General features: G+C 39.3%; 2 pseudogenes across 1 annotated transcript; both read right to left on the reverse strand.

Annotated features, from left to right (window-relative positions):
- Positions 1 to 42: 42 nt before the first annotated feature.
- On the reverse strand, positions 43 to 6,450 carry LOC123759669 (glutathione peroxidase-like; annotated as a pseudogene).
- Positions 6,451 to 7,585: 1,135 nt separating this feature from the next.
- On the reverse strand, positions 7,586 to 15,657 carry LOC123759671 (glutathione peroxidase-like; annotated as a pseudogene). Its single transcript, XR_006773070.2, has 5 exons — positions 15,501 to 15,657; positions 12,002 to 12,173; positions 10,095 to 10,220; positions 8,807 to 8,950; positions 7,586 to 8,132 (listed from the first exon to the last, which is right to left on the reverse strand). The product of XR_006773070.2 is annotated as a glutathione peroxidase-like (transcript).
- Between the last annotated feature and the right edge of the window lie 1,888 nt (positions 15,658 to 17,545).

Consider the following 17,545-nt stretch of genomic DNA (forward strand, 5'->3'; position numbering starts at 1 on the left):
TGTGTTTTCCCCATGAATCAGCAGGAATAAATGAAATATTAATTTATATGTTTTAAAATTGTACTTATACAGTACTAAAGCAACTAGTTCAAAACATTTCACAGCAGCAAACGGGCAGGACTTTTGACCTATCCTGATTTACAAAGGTGACCCCGAGTCCAGCTGAATGAGCTGAATACTGGGCTCAGGGTTCCTCGTTTTTTCCAGCGTCGCCCACCCTCAGGTTTGTAGCGACGCCTTCATCACATCAGGATGGGGTCAGAGTCGCGGCAGACAATGTAGAATATAGCAAAGGCTATGCGATCTTTAGGCTTCTTGTTGTAAGAGGAACATGATGTCGTTCTTGATTTCATCTGGCCTGGTCCCTGGGTCGTAACGCATGAAGGGCTTCCCGCTCTTGGTGACCAGGAACTTCTCCCAATTCCAGCGGATGTCATTTCCCTTGATGGGAGTGTAGTAGAGGTAGTCCGGATCCGCGAAGGATTGACGGGTAGCGGGACAATATTCCTGAGAGAGGGAGAATGATGGACAATCAACTACGACAAGACAGGGATGTAAAGTTTGGGAAAGATTAATAAAGATCCTCGCTGAACACCATACGTTTTTCGTACTACATTTATACAAATGAATCATGGAATTTGCTGCACAATAAACTAGCATTAAATATTTACCAGATTGATATTAAAACAAAGCCTCATCTTACCTTCAAGTAAGCAAAGAGAGGATGTTCGTTGTCACCGTTCACATCAGTCTTCCTGAAAATGGTGAAGTTGGGATGGAAGCCGTTGCCAGGCCGGACGTGCTTGATGCCATCAAGCAGCTCCTGGGCCGTGCTTGCCGGTTCTTGCTGCCAGACAAGCATAACACATTAATTACATAAATAACGCTCAGTAACTTCTACTTAATTTATCTACTTTATATAGAATCACAATACCTTAATGTCCGATAGTAATAAATTTCGAAAGAAGCATACCATAGTGTTTACCGAAGGTCACAGCTATATTACCATACACACATAAGAAGACTATCAAGACTAATATTTTTGTTTTCAACTTTTTGAAACAATTTCTTCTTTAAATATAAATTATATTATAAAATAATATAAATCTTGAACACCATGTAGTACCATGCAAAGATCCAGTATTCATAAATTATGTATAATGCAGTATTTTTTCCCTTGTAAATTGTTGTAAATATTATATTTTTATTGTACATTATTTAATTAAGAAAAAATGCATGCATAAATTAATTAACTAAGCAATTTCGATTGAGGCTGTAATAAACTTTGACCGTTAGGTATAAGAGAAATTGAATCGTTAGGTATAATGTAATTATATATATTGATTGTGGAATGATTGGAGGTTCTTTCATTTGCATGTTGATTACGAAATGAACTTATCCAACCAAACTTACCACTTAATTATTATTACATTTGAAATATATTATGAATTAACCTAAATCTCTGGGAGAGGGACAAACGCCTATTATGTTCTATCAAGAGGTTACTCTATTTACCTCCCTGGTTAGCCCCTGATGATGTAACTAATTAGTCGACTTATTTGCATAACGATGAATAGTGCTTGTTAGAAAGAATAATCAGTTGTATGTGTAGTCTACCCATCCAAAATAGTCTTAAAACATTGTCATTTATTAAGGAAAGTTGGTGAAATCCAAGAAGGCATTATCGTACCCAGGAGGCAGCAGCGCATCAACCATTTTTTATATGGCCAGACGGTTGTGGCGTCTAGAGAAGGCTGTCGGCTCGTATTATAAGTTGTGATCTTTTAATTCTTGTTGTTAGGATGTGCTTAAGATATCAGGCAGCTTTGTATCTGGCCCCACAAAAATAGTGACAAGTGCTGTTTCCATGGGATGGTCAGTACGTTGGCGGCCATGTAAGATTTATATTCGGCTGCCCCTTATCTATCTATCTATCTATCTATCTATCTATATCTCTCTCTCTCGCACTCACTCACTCACTCACTCACTCACTCACTCACTCACTCACTCTCATTTGTAGCAGATTAAACTGTGTTAATCGGGTTTATTTAACTTTCGTTGGGGATTAATTCTGTGGTAGTTAACTTGGTAAATTATAAACCGAGAGACGTTGCCTTTGGATAGTTGGTTGCAGGTATTTATTTAACAGTGTTCATCACCATAATATTTGTAACGAGTAATGCTTTGTTGTGCACGTTTCATTTCCAAAACCATTTCTTTAATTATTTGTATTTTTTCACTTTATATTAAATATATACGGGTTACCCGTAGCCTTGGTCATTAAGTCATCCCTTGCTTCAAATACTATCTTTTTATATCTAGTTTGTAATTTTCTTAGCCTATGCTCAGGTGAGGGACACGGGTCATGTCAATTGGAATGATTGAAGGCCTCTGGTAGCAACGGGCTGCAACAGACACGCGAGAGTTGTGGCAGGAGCCAACATGGCTAGACCAGGGCTTACCCGCATCAACCTTGGGGTCTCTACTCGGTGACGGATGTAGATTATTAAGAGCGACCTCAGTCCTGTTATATCATTAATTTTAATTTGCTGTGTGGACCAGAACGGGATGAATTAAACTTTACTTATACCCTACAGTTCCTTCCCATCTCTCGCAGAAGAAGAGGTATGAACACGTTGTACTGAACGTGGTGAGAATAGCTTGAGCTATTTCATCCTTTTGTGTGTATTTATACCTCGGTAAACTTATTTCAATTTGTCACTCACGTGAGCCATTCTATTTCTTGATTAATTATTCATAACTTATTTTTCATTCAAATTTGCCAATGTAAATTACTAAAGGTACAATACATTTATACAGTATTTACATAACATTCAGGTACCGCAAGTTTTGTATAACGCAAATTATGTCATCTTTAAAAAGTGTATGAACGCAAGCAACTTTGACGATTTTAACTAATTGGAAGTTGGCTTAACAATAGAAAAGACTAAAGGCAGAATACAAGTAGTTACAATTCTGAGCAGCTTTCATTTTGGCCTTGCCAGAGAAATTCGAATGGTATAATAGTCTAATATGATGCCAACATATATAAAGAGAAATTTAGCATTTATATACCTCACAGTCGACTAGTTACCTATTGTAGAATCTACACTTACTCCCCGGCCTATTTCGAACGGCATAACTATTTTGCAGCAAAACTCTATAAAACCCTAAACACATTAGGAACTGTCTAATACATCGCCAATACGACTATATAGCACTTGGAAAGGATACGAGGACAAGGGTCTGGGATAGGAAGACTGAGGGAAGAAACTATGTCTAACCACCGACTATGGGATCGAACGCCAATCTATAAGATTAGAGGCCGTCACTGTTTCAACCAGTTCAAGATATTTTTTGCTACCCCTCTTCCACAGGTCAGTAAAACTGCGCCAGAACTCACTCACCTTTCCGAACTGATTGCACGGGAACGCCAGTACCTCCAAGTTGTTATAAGACTCTTGAAGCTCATTCAGTTGGTGATACTGAGACGTCAGCCCTCAGTAGGTGGCCACATTGACAATCAGCACCACCTGTTGCAGAAAAAACTCAATTATCACCTCTAACAGAGACAGACATGCAGACAGTGAAAAGTATGTGTGTGTGTTTGGAGAAGGAAGAGGAGGTCGAGAGGAAGGACAAGTATGTCACATGTTAACCAAATTCATGATGGCCTTCGCATGCACAGTGGAGGTTGGTCAACATGTGCTCTGTCTTACCCCCAGCTATAGTCAGTCAACACTTCAAGGTTACGTCGTAATACTGTATTTACTTAAGCAGTTAATGCGTATAGCGCGTATGACGTCTGACTTAGCCTAGTGTATTTACTTTATATTACTTTCACATATTAAATAATGTAATTCAGCTATTTCACAAAATATTAATGGAGATGGTTGGTATTTTATTCTAATGAATAATTTTTGTTAGTGAGAATGGGTATACGACTAATCGACACTACTTTTACTGTTGCTAACTAAACATTGCAAAATAGTTATCGCAGGGCCTTGTAACTAATACTGTAATTAACGTGTTACAGCTATTGTTGGGGCAGTATTTTGTTATTACATTAGACAATTCAGGAGCAGAACTCTTCTCAAAAAAACAAATCCTAACCTTACTATTTTTCCCCCAGCACAAGATTTGTCAACCGTTTTACAACCTTTACAACCACAACGAAAGACCTTCGCCTATTGCACTGTATGAAAGTTAAATGGCGCGAGCAGCTCCGATACCTAGACTTTATATTCTAACATTTAGTTCAATTGTTATATGGTTGGCGAGATTCTATAACTAACCAAAAGTTACAGCCCCGCTCCTGTGCCAGATAAGACCACTACGGGCTCACCATAGCCCGTGCTACTTGGAACATTTTGTTCCTAGTAGCTGAATCTAAAACGGCAACAGATTAATCAAGGGATGTTACACATATGTTTATCCCCACCAATCAGTGTATATGTATTGAAAGTTTTAGTTTTGAATTCTGGGACTAAAATTTACTTGCTTGCTGGTTAGTATGCAAGCTTGTGGTCCCCTTAATTTGCCAGTGGTTGATAAGCTATAAGCCCATTACCAATCATAACCACAATGTAATTATGAAGTCTCGCATTGATTTTACCATTTTTCCGAGTAATTGGTTCCAAATTTATGGCCTTAATTCCCTGGGAGAGGGACCCAAAAATCAATAAAAAATAAAATTAATATTAGCTGTGATTTGCAAGCCTCCATAATATTACATGTGCAACATTGTTTCCCTTCCCATGAAATTTGTTTTCGAAGAAATATAAACATGAGACGCATGATCCTGCAACCCTGACACACTATTTGTGTACGACTCCTTGACACATGACCATTGGCGAGTAAAGGCGACGTCACAATCAAGGTCTTCACGAAGGATGAGGGGAATGAGTAATGGTGATTATTTTCATAAACACATTTAGGTAATTTTGTATTTGTGCAGCTACACTAGACTATATGAAGGAGTACATAATGTATCAAGAACTAGCTACGTGATGCTAAAAGATCCCCGTGATACTAAGGTTTAGTTCAACATCTTTTGTAGCAAAGTAATTTGCCTGATGTATCTGTCTCATAAGCAATTTGTATACACGACGGAATCCATACAAAAGATATTTTAAATCCTTTATTCTGTATATTGAGCAGGTTGTTTATAATTGACATGTGTCTTAAGACTTGTTTGTGGGTAGTTGGCTTAAGTCGACTAATTGTTGGGAAAGTTGTATGTTTCAGACATAATGCAAATTATTGCTGTGAGCATAGATTATGTTGTGAGCAGAGATTGCACATGTTCAGAGTAAGATGTGTTGGCCAATGAATTATTTTAGTACTCATTCTATAGCTTTTTCTATTCCCGTGATGTGTTTAGTGAAGTCTGCAATACGGTAGACTGGGGAAGCTGTGAATATGGGTTGCTAGGTTACGTAATGGGTGGGCTGCATAGGGCGCGTCTGGCTTGTATGGTGTTTGTCGTAAACTGATTGAAGAGAAATGTAAAGATAAGCGTGGGTGTTTTCCACCTCACGTCGAGTGACTTACCTTGTCACGATAGTCTGCAAATGAGATATTCTTAGCCTCGAAGAGATCGAGCTCTGAGAAGTCGTAGATGTTTCCTCCGTCAGACGGGTGGTGAAAGCAGGCCCTCGATGCCACCCGCTCCTCGGCCGCCATGCCCACGGCCGCCAGACTCACCAAACCCATCCACAACATTCTAAGAAAACAGATAAGAAACGGCATATACAACCATTCCCACGAGGAAGGGAAGGGAACTATCAGGGGTAAAGTGCCAAGCCATCACGACTATATAGCACTTGTGCCATCAGGTTTTACAATCCTTCGCCCTATTAACCACCAAATATTTCGGAGAAGAGTAAATTTGTCAAACAATAGCGGCTCTTAAATATGAGATCCATTAATTAATTCATGTTTTTCAAGATGTATGCGAATAACTAATTATCGACTCCAGTAATTTTCCTCCACAATTGACTGATATTTCGACACGTGGTCTATCAGTTTTCTTAAAAATGTTACTTTTCAATTTTCGAATTACAGTACAAAAAATTACATGAACTTTTGTTATATTAACTTGCATTTATAAGCACTAAAGATGCCAATAGGCGGTTTTACTGTTTCTTCCAACCCCGTTACCTTTACATAGTGGATAAATACCTTCCACTTAATGCAAACCAAATGAGTTTCATTTGTCTTAATATTTTTTTGTTTGCAATACGTGCAACGGTGTGAACGCTGCACAAGTCGGCTTTCATTAACAAATGTACATACATGACAATAGGCAAAGACTATACCTGGGAGAAGGGACGCGAACGTCCAACCTGTCCAGAGCTCAGGCGAGCACTGAGGCATTGTTATATCACTCAGGTGCAGACCGGCGCTGGGTCCTAATACAAACCATCCTCCTGTTTAGATAGTGATTTTTGTAAATATGTAGATCACAGTACATATATTGACGTAAAAGGGAATTAGATAGTAGAATTTGGTACTACTATCAAATTAATAGTCACTTTATAGTTCAAAAAAATTAAGTTTAGTTTAGTTCATTTATTATGCACCCCATACCCATCTTATGGGCGGTAGTGGAAAGGGTTACAGAGGCACATAATGGGCTCAGGGACTGAACCCCACAATTCATTTAGCTAAGCAAGTTACAATCTTGAGCTAGTTACAAAATTCAGTATAAGTCATCACATCAACATAAAATAAAGTAAAAGAAAAATTTAAATATTCCGAGGCCTAGTATAGCATAAACATTTACTATATTAGGCTTCAAATGGCGTGTATTAGGCCTAGGAAAATTAGGTTTTTTTAATTTAGGTTGTCTTTGTAACATAATTGCAAAAACTTTTGCAGTTTGTCCAAATTCAACAGTACTGATTTCCACTTTCTAGTTGCCTTTTACGTCAATATATGCACGATGGTCCTAATCGTTACTGTAAGTACTACCAAAACAGGATGGGCTGCCTCACACTCACATATATGTCTAATTATAGTGCCAAAGTTCAATTGCTATATAAATGTGACGTGATTTATGGAATTAACCGTTTTTCACGATAACAGAAGTTAATCCAATCCAGACATGAAATGGAATAAAAGTGACGACGTTTCGGTCAACCTTATGAAATCATAAAATGTTTGAGTGGGAGAGTCAATATACGACAAGAGGGAAGGTTAGGGAAAGTGGTGAAGTAAAGCACGATATATATGTGGGTTTAGCTATTTGTTTCAGCCAAGTTTTATAAGTTTCTCTGCTTTATATAATATATATATTTATATAATATGTTATTTTACGCTAAACGTTATAATGACAATACTGCAGACTTCACATTCATAAGCACCAAAGGGCAGGTGTTGTTTTGAAAGAACTCTGAACTTTGTCTATCAGATCAACCTAGTGACTATATCAATTCACCGACATAAGGTGTAATTGTGTCTATCAGCCATCAAACTTAATTTAATTAAAAAGGCAGTCTACACCATGTTTATCATTCATATGTAGCTTGTGAATTTTAAGGTCACAAAGAAAGACCGAATGATGAAATAAAACATGAAACAATGATTATTTACAATTTTATTTAAAATCAGAGTCTTGTAATATCCAGCGACCACTATTTTGAACCTAGCTTGACCTACAGAAGTAACCTAAGTCCAGCTGAATGAGCTGAAGACTGGGCTTAGGCTCCTCATCTCTCCAGCGTCGCCCACCCTCAGGTTTGTGGCGACGCCTTCATCACATCAGGCTGGGGTCAGAGACGCAGTCGCCATTTTGTTAGGAAAGACACTTGGGTAAATGGAGCAATTTGTTATGCATGTAAATTAATCGACTTGTATATTAAAATGCAAGGCGGCACCGATATTTAATCTAAAGGCAAAACTTAAATTGTAAAGCTCGTAGTGTGTATTTAGGACTCCTGCTGCAACAGGAATACTATGTCATTCTGAATTTCTCCTGGGTCGGTTTGGGCGTCATAGCGCATGTAAGGCTTTCCGTTTTTAGTGATTAGGAACTTCTCCCAATTCCATCGGATGTCGTCCGGCTTGAGAGGAGAGTAGTCCAGCTTGTCTACGGGCATGAAGCTCTGGCGAGTGGCAGGACAGAAGGACTGTTGGGGTAAAAATCACCAGAATTAAACTTTACCATAGGAGCACTTGTCGATATAATCCTTGCAACCATCACATGCCTCTGTTTCACCGAAGATCCGGTGAGATGGTGATGTCTCAACATTTGATCACAGGCTTCAGACACACAATATGTAATCCTTCATATAATCTAGGGTAACTGGATAAATAAAAATGTACCTAAATATGGTAAAAATCACTAGGAGTCTATTGTCCAATTCTGGACTGAATTAATGTAATATACTGATCTTCCAGGTTACTGCATTCTTTTTGTACTTATTTACTCTTCTTCGTGTACCTATCGAACTTATTTTTAGGTTGAACAAATCCACAAGGGCCGTGACGATGATTTCTGTGTGTAATGAAGTAAGGGCGAAGAGGGAGAACGGCCTATTGACATAACTCGAGTGCATGGGGAGAGTTGTGTAAAACCCTGGTTTGTGCCTCAGAGGCTGCAGGATCCACCAAGCTCAGTAGAACTTCGGTTTCAACTCCTTTTGATCATGTCGTAGCACAGTCGATTAAGGCAGCGTCTGGGATACTCCCGGACGCAGATTCGAATCATCGTCACGGCCCTTTTGGATTTGTTCATTTGATGCATCACGCAATTGTGATTTCTGTGTTATTTTTAGGTTCTTTATTAGGGTTATATTCTTACCTTAAGGTATTTATAAAGCGGATGTTGATTATTTCCATTGACTTCAATCTTTCTAAATATGGTGAAATTAGGCTTGAAGCCGTTGCCTGGACGCACGTGTAGGATACCGTTGAGGATCTCGCTGCCACTGCCTCCCGGCTCTTGCTGTCGGACACAACACATATTTTGTTATCCATAAAATAAAAACAAGTGGGGAATGCAGGAGGTTGAATGAAATACATGTCAAGGAAGAACGACACCGGTTTTAAGGTTATTACATAATATTACACGAGACGATAATGTTAAAAAACTAATAATTCAAGTTTGTTCTTTCCAACTGTGGTCACAAATGCGATTTTTTCATTTATAAGTTAAATATTAACATGTTTCTTATAACTAAACAATTTGAAAAATTATTTCTGAAATATTCATTAATCTTCTTGGACACGCTGTTCTCAAAATCCATAGAGCATTCCTGTCTATTCGTTTCTATTAATGTAGGTTGTGAGCGAGTGTGTGCAGTGCTGTGATGAGTGGTTGTGCAGTAGAAGAAGTTAGGGGACAAGGAAAAAGGCGAGAGGCAAAGAGTGGCTGAGAGGCAGAGTGGGGCTGGAACTACCCTCCCCCTCTCGCCTCCAATCTCGAACAGTTGTAGTTGTTTTAGATTTAGCTACTCAGAACGAAGTGTCCATGTAGCACGGGTTATGGTGAGCCCGTATCTCGAACAGAGGGACATTTCCATTTATATACAATGTATACATAAGAGTGCCCTGCTGTACTCGGGTGTCTTCCCTCCCTCTTCCCCTCCCCCCCCCACTCCATCTTCCCCCTGACCCCTTCGTCCTCCCACCTCTTTCCCCTCTCCCCCTTCATTTTCCCCTTGTCCATACTCCTTTTCCCCTTCTCTCAAAGAATGTATTATTAAGAAGCACTGCAACAATTGACGAGTCTCCCGGGAAATATATTAAGATTAATAAATTCTAGGAGAATCACACCAAATATTTCACATTTGGCTGAATGGAAATTACATGAGGGGTATCAATAATTATTAATATTTTTTAAAGCATTTAACTTGGGCCTACCCTCCTACCAGCCTATGTCCATTCCGTACCCTCAGACCATTCCCTCTGCAAATTTGGAGATTATATAATGTTTTCTATATATCACTATAACAACAGCTAGTTCCCTAGTATTAGCGAATGCTTTGCAGGTTGCGAAGTGCCTACATACTCACAAATTTGGGAAAACTATTACAGAAACATTTGTACTGATTACTGAGCAGCGTTCCTCGAACTAGTGCCGTACTTACCTGTCCGAACTGGTTACAAGGGAAAGCCAGGACTTCAAAATCGCTGTAAGAGTCATGAAGCTCATTCATCTTTAAATACTGATGCGTTACGCTTCAGTAGGTGGCCACGTTGACGATCATCAGCACCTGTGAACACATCGTTATATCATTTTTGTGCGCCGGTGGTTTCCTAGATTGTGCAGCATCTCGCTGCAAAATTGCCTCAAAGGAAGGACAGCTTGATTTTAGTCTTTTATTTAATCTGAAATTTGAATGTTAATGCATTAAAACAATGGGGAATTTATATCTACGTTAAACAGACTGTCGAGATATTTTCCTTCAAGCTTATAGTGGCGTCAGCATGAGGAACACACATGCGGGGGAACATGAATAGTACGTCAATGTGAACATAATCAATACAAGACAGGGATGTGGTGATCAAAGTGATCTCAAGCGGCAATGCGCAGTGTCACAACATTAATGATGGAGCGCAAGTTTACACGCCGGTTTCCTTCGCTCATCTCTGTAAAACACAGGTTCCTAAAAGCATGTAAACAAGAGAATGACACGTAAGAATAGATCATTTGTGGCATGTTGACCAATCCACACACTAGAAAATGAAGGGACGACGACGTTTCGGTCCGGTCTGGACCATTCTCAAGTTGACCGACTCCTCGCCTGCTCATTTGCGGTACATAACACATTGTACTCATTTTCTGGAGCACAGATGTCAAACACTACCGCCTCCTCTCTTAACATCAGTACACTATAGCTTGAAAATTGAATAAGTAAATAAGGTAGATATTGTTATATTCCTCACCTCTATCCATTACTCTCAAGCTCTAGGATTAGACTAGGACTTTGTTTTGTATTTAACGAAATATGGATTCTACGATGGAGCTGCATATTGCTTGACCATTGCTTCTGTGTACACCTTGCCAATGCTATTTGATATTTTGTACGTTATTGTTATTTCTTTCCTGTTTGTCTTTCAACTTGGCGAGTTTGCGCTCGCGCAGGCTTTCGCTGTAGTACTTTCAGCTCTGGGATCAGCCTTATCGGGTATTCATAGAGATTTGAAGACCCTCTTGTAAGGGATACAAGACTGTATAAGACAGTGGGCAAATTAAAAGACTATATTAATGTTATACAAAGATAACTCAAACATCCCAAATATTAAAACAAAACAAAAATGAAAATATAAGGGAGATCATGTTGAAATCAATGCCCAGGAATGGATTAGAGTTCACTAATAACACAAACATTAAGCGAGACATTCATACAGCAGTGAACTAATGGACATTGATGATGGGAACATGTTGCAACAAGGGTAGAGGCAAGTTATATCATATCCAGTAACTCGCCTAGCATCGGTAGCCAGTAATGACATCTTGAAATGGCTCACATTCATGACAGTCACGTTTGGGGACTCTCCTTACTGCAGTAATCAACGAAGACAAACTGCATACTCACAAAAATACCAATAGCATGATATATCAAATGCGCCCGTTATCTTGAGATCTTGAGGTTATCTCGAGATGATTTCGGGGCTTTAGTGTCCCCGCGGCCCGGTCCTCGACCAGGCCTTCACCCCAGGAAGCAGCCCGTGACAGCTGACTAACACCCAGGTCCCTATTTTACTGCTAGGTAACAGGGGCATAGGGTGAAAGAAACTCTGCCCATTGTTTCTCGCCGGCGCCCGGGATTGAACCCGGGACCACAGGATCACAAGTCCAGGGTGCTGTCCGCTCGACCGACCGGGTAATGTAATGCACGTCTGGAAACATCCCGTGCGTAAGTTCGAACCCTCATGAAGGCCCTTGTGGATTTATTCATTTAAACTGCATACTCTTATGCAAGAGTCACGAAGATTATATTAAATGATTGAGTTTTCCGGCTTATTCAACGAATCAGGTAAAGTTGGTTACCTTGCCGCGGAAGTCAGCAAGAGAGATGTTCCTGGTCTCTAAGAGATCCATTTCCTCGAAGTCGTAGATGTTCCCTCCGTCAGAGTGGTGGTGGAAGCAGGCCCTGGACGCCACCTGGTCCTGAGCCACCACGCCCACGGCCGCCAGACTCACCAGCCCCGCCCACAACATTCTGAAACAAAAACACATTAGAAAATACATCAATAAGAAACCCAACCCACATGCAGGCGATGAGTCACAATAACGTGGCTAAAGTATGTTGACCAGACCACACACTAGAAGGTGAAGGGACGACGGCGTTTCGGTCCGTCCTGGACCATTCTCAAGTCGATTGGCTTGAGAATGGTCCAGGACGGACCAAAACGTCGTCGTCCCTTCACCTTCTAGTGTGTGGTCTGGTCAACCCCAACCCACATATCTGAAAACTTGTAAATGGTCCACGACGGACCAAAACGTCATTTCCTTTCTTTTCAGATGAGTGGGTTGGGTGTACAATTTTCAGTCCCGTAATTATGATTTACCGTCTGCACAAGTAGGTTTATCCGCGGTCCCTTTATATTTTAAAAAGTGATGAGAGGAACATTGCCAAGCTCATTATACTCAAGCCTTCGATGACGATTGATTGATGAAGATTAAGCCACCCAAAAGGTGGCACGGGCATGAATAGCCCGTAAGTGGTGGCCCTTTGGAGCCATTACCTGTATCACTAGCTGATACTAGAGATCTGTGGAGGTGCGACTGCACCCTACGGAGACGTCGTGACCTCTCGGTCAAGCCTTCTTGAGAGATCCCAAGTTATTTGGTACTTGCCTATTTGTGTCTACAGGGAAGTGAGGTCTAGCTCTGTGCCCCGCCTTCTAGTCTTTTTGAATCTATCGAGTTATAATTGAATTATCCTAATATTTGAATTCCTTGTCGAATCTAGCTTTAAAGTTGTGGATGGAGGTGGCTTCCACAACATACTAAACCCAAATTAAAACTAAATTTAGGAGTATCGTTGTATTTATTATATGCAAATAAAACTTTCCGATGTGATACAGTGCAGAATACACAAGGAAAAACTCTTCATAAGAATGTGAAAACCCGTGCCCGTGCTACTTGGAACATTTTGTTCAGAGTAGCTGAATCTTAACAACAACAACAACAACCGTAAACGTAACAAGTAACTGGTTTGCTAGTGTGTGGCCAAGAGCTTAACACTTACCACCCTCTCCCCACGGTCACCCTTCTCACGATCACCCTTCTCACCCCAAGACACAAATGTGTATGTGTATATATGTATATAATTAAACCTAGAAGGGGTACCACCTCTGGTGCAAGTGTAGGGACCCATAGCCTGGAAAGAAAATAAAGAGTAATCGGAGAAGACCTTGTGGATCCTCATATATATATATATATATATATATATATATATATATATATATATATATATATATATATATATATATATATATATATATATATATGTGTGTGTGTGTGTGTGTGCATGTATGTGTATACAGGATATATGGAAGCTGGCCAGAATTGCATTTCATCTTTGAAAACGCACATTAATGACATTATGTAAAAAGACACATCGAATGCTATTTATACAGGGCAGACGTTAATCTGTGTATTTATGTATGTAGGTTAGATAAGCATTTTATAAGCATTACAATCACCTTCTGTGTTTGATTGCTCAATAACTCGCTGAACTATATGTTTAACAGATCTCCAACCCTGTCCATGGAAGACAGAAGAAAATGTATATATGCTGGTTAGCATTGTAAATGCGTGGCCACGTGTGGTAGAAAACAAAATAATAATACAAAAAACACTTACCCTCCCACCCCACGGTCACTTATTATTAACATTATTGACAAAATCAATTACAATTTTGCCTAATCTGAGGATTTCAATTAAGCCTTATTAAAGTCGCCGACATCGCCAGCAGCCAATGGAACGCGCCAGTGAAACAACTATTTTCGTCCAGACGAAATATTTGTTTCCTAACCTCGGAGTTTTCCTTTTGTTTTCTCAAGCCTGTACTTAGGCTTATCCAGGTCCACTCATACCAACTTTCAACAGTTGCCTAACTTCCGGGTAACTATTTCACTGCTAGGTGAACAGCCGCATCAGGTGAAAGGAAACGTGCCCAAGCGTTACTGTTTTGCCCGGGGATTGAACCCGTCTCCATCGACTGCGAAACGAGAATGTTGACTGTGCAGTCACGTCATTATATCATCCTACACATTTACACTGCACAAGTGCCAGCTTGTGTTACCGTAATGCAAAATGAATACTGTATATATTTTCTTTAACAATGAACAATGGATGGTGAAGTAAATATTTTGCATCAGCAACCTTTCTTACAAAGACACTGTAAGGGTACTGGAGTTACTGTGTCTTAAGAGGCATACAACTAGTGGAGATCTGGATGCGTATTGGAGGCTATAACCAAACCACCAACCTGGTATCGATTGTTAATATGATCACAGTCAAACATAAGAACAAAAGCCATGGTCTGTTAAGCAACAAACTGCATTGTGACGTAGTCTGCATGTTTGCCAGGCTAAAGATAACTTCTCTTACGACAGAACGACAAAAGACGTTCTAGTTTTCTCTGAGGAAGCGAGTTCGATTCCTCGATAAGCTTTATAAATACACGAGACCCACAGATGTGAAACAATGGGTGTAAGGAGGACCTCTCTCTCGCATTGGCCATTAGGTCTATCATAATGTTCCTGTCATTCGTTAATATGTGAAGAGTATGCTAGAGACTCCCGAGGTATATTAAGTCTAAAAAAAATATTAAATTATTTATGACTTTGCTAAGAGTGGGGAATTGTCGGAAAAAATGTCTCCCCTTAAAAAACGTACTCAATATAAACTCTCTAATTAAACGAATTATATTTTTGAAGACTAACGTGAAATGACTAACCACAAATTTTCAGATTAATACATGGTCAACAAATTACAGCAGGCCTACAGAATAATTATTTAACCGTCCTCATAACTAAATACAGACTTGTATGCCCTGCTAATGGTCATACTTACTATCTTGTTACTTATTTTATTAATTTTATCCGTTTGGATACGTCAACATATCCTCCCAAAATTATAGTACCCATAGTGATTGTGGATGTAATGTACAAAATATGGGTTGTTGTACCCAAAAATGCCCACGTTTGGTACTATTGGTATACTAAAGAACATCCCAAAAACTTCAACAATCCAACCTGCCCTTGACCTAAATAACAATTCTAGACCTATTATACACAAATGTATGCCTAATTTAGCACACATGCACTGCAGTAATCCTAAGAAAGGTATAGGCTTCGTTGTTGCCGTCTTTCTCGGCCCCTCTAAAATTCAATAATACAAAATTTAAACTATTAGGCTGCAACAGTCTATTATTTGCACAAAACATCCACAAACCCTCTATTAGTACTACAATTTCCCGGAGGATAAATTGACATTATGTCCAAGTATAAATGTAAAAATTATTAGTATTAAATACCTTGAAGACGTGAGTTAAGACGTGTCCTTCCCCTCCCAGGGTTCCGAGGAGACTGAGTCTTGACAGACACCAGTAGCCTAAGATGCCTCATGGCAACTACTGGGTCTGGGGGTGGCCCTGGCAACAACAAAGTGCTTGTTACGTGTCAGAACCTTGAAGCTTAATAACAAGTTTAACTTCTGACTTGTAATCTTGACTTTTTGTGTGTTTTATTAAGGAAATAAGCATATACATTTATTATATTTGCAAATACAACTTTGAGAATTTGTTGGCTATTGTTGAAGTTTATATATTTAACTCTAATAAGATTTGTAGGCTAAGATAGGATTATGCAGGATTATGTCGACTTTAAACCACATTTATGGGACTATAAAGCTCGACGCTAACAGACAAGTTATTGGATAATAGGCCTAATGTGTGCGTATTGGCGACACGGCCACAAAGTCATTGGTCACATTTTGTGGGTTCGGTAGCGCAATAGCCTAGGGCCTCGGGTCACAACCGACGGACCCGTATTCAATCCCCGTGTGGTACAAACGGTTGGGTACGTTCCCTTGCCAAGGAATATGCATTTTGGCCAAGGTTAGTAGGATGTTTGCCTAGGAAGACCTCGAGAAGCCCGTGTACTGTGCAGGCTTCCTGGTGCCAGATTCACGAAGCAGTTACGCAAATACTTACGAACGTGTACATCTTTCCTCAATCTTTGACGGCTTTGGTTATATTTATTAAACAGTTTACAAGCATGAAAACTTCCCAATCAACTGTTGTTATTGTTATAAACAGCCTCCTGGTGCTTCGGAGCTCATTAACTGTTTAATAATTGTAAACAAAGCCGCCAAAAATTTAGAAAAGCTGTACAAGTTCGTAAGTGCTTGCGCAACTGTTTCGTGAATCTGGTCCCTGTACTCGGGAATTTTTGAATTACACGCGCAGAAACCGAATTATTTTTCTTTGTTGTTTGTACTCTACTGTAAAAGTTAATTAATCTACCGTACATTTGTCCAGCGTTTCTGTTGATACTCTAAGCCACACTAATGACTGATAAAAGACAAACACACAATACAGATATGTTAACTATCAAATTAAAATCGAGCTCTAAAATGATTTAAATGTGGCCATATAAAATATATATATCATTTCCTTACGATTTAACATTACATCAACGTTGGCAACATTCCTTGTACGGTGATTTAATATTACTCGAGAATATTTGATAATTAGGCCATGTAGTTGTAGCGCGAAGTATCTTGTAATTATCGCTTCTCTAAAATGATCGATAACTGGGCATTCACTAATATAACTCATTTTACCCAGTTTATAATTAGTGCAGTCATTGTTGGGAAATTCATTACCCGATTTAAGTAGTGATATCCCAGCCTAATTCCAAGCATTAGAGGCAGGTAGTCTGATGGACATTTTGTTCTGTCCGCATGTACAGTTCTAAACATAACTAAATACTAGTTATGTTTAGAACTAGTATTACTAGTTCCTACTAAACCAGCTAACTTTCTGCCTCTATTGTTGCTCTGTCAGTTGTACCTTGTAGTAGTGTGGTTTTGACAATATAAATCTAGATAATTATATTTTAGATTTGTTATATGCAACTTTAGCTTTATTATGCTGGATAATAACCAAGTTAAGGCAAGCATCTGGTATTCTCTAGAACATTAGTTCAAATCCACGCATGGATCCAACCAATTTTCTCATTGATATATCACGCCATTGCGATTTGTGTTCTGAAAGTGGGAGTTTGGTAAAGAATTCTATTACCCACACACCAGAGTGTAGGCGGGTTATTTTTAAAACCTGGTCGTGGCACCAGCTGGGGCCTCCATACTCCCTAATCCTAGTGGAGTCATGGGAGGTCAGGGGTGAATAGCTTTTATCCTATTATGCCAAGTGGGATAAGACAAGTATTTGGTATTCACTACTAGCACAGTGCTTCAAATTGCTGCATTTCTCCAACTGATTTTCTCATCTTAGTTGATTCAATTTATATCTAGAATATTTAAAACATGCCATTAATAAGCTTCAGGAAAAATTAT

The sequence above is a fragment of the Procambarus clarkii genome, chromosome 8, assembly GCF_040958095.1.
Source record: "Procambarus clarkii isolate CNS0578487 chromosome 8, FALCON_Pclarkii_2.0, whole genome shotgun sequence".
NCBI lineage: Eukaryota > Metazoa > Arthropoda > Malacostraca > Decapoda > Cambaridae > Procambarus > Procambarus clarkii.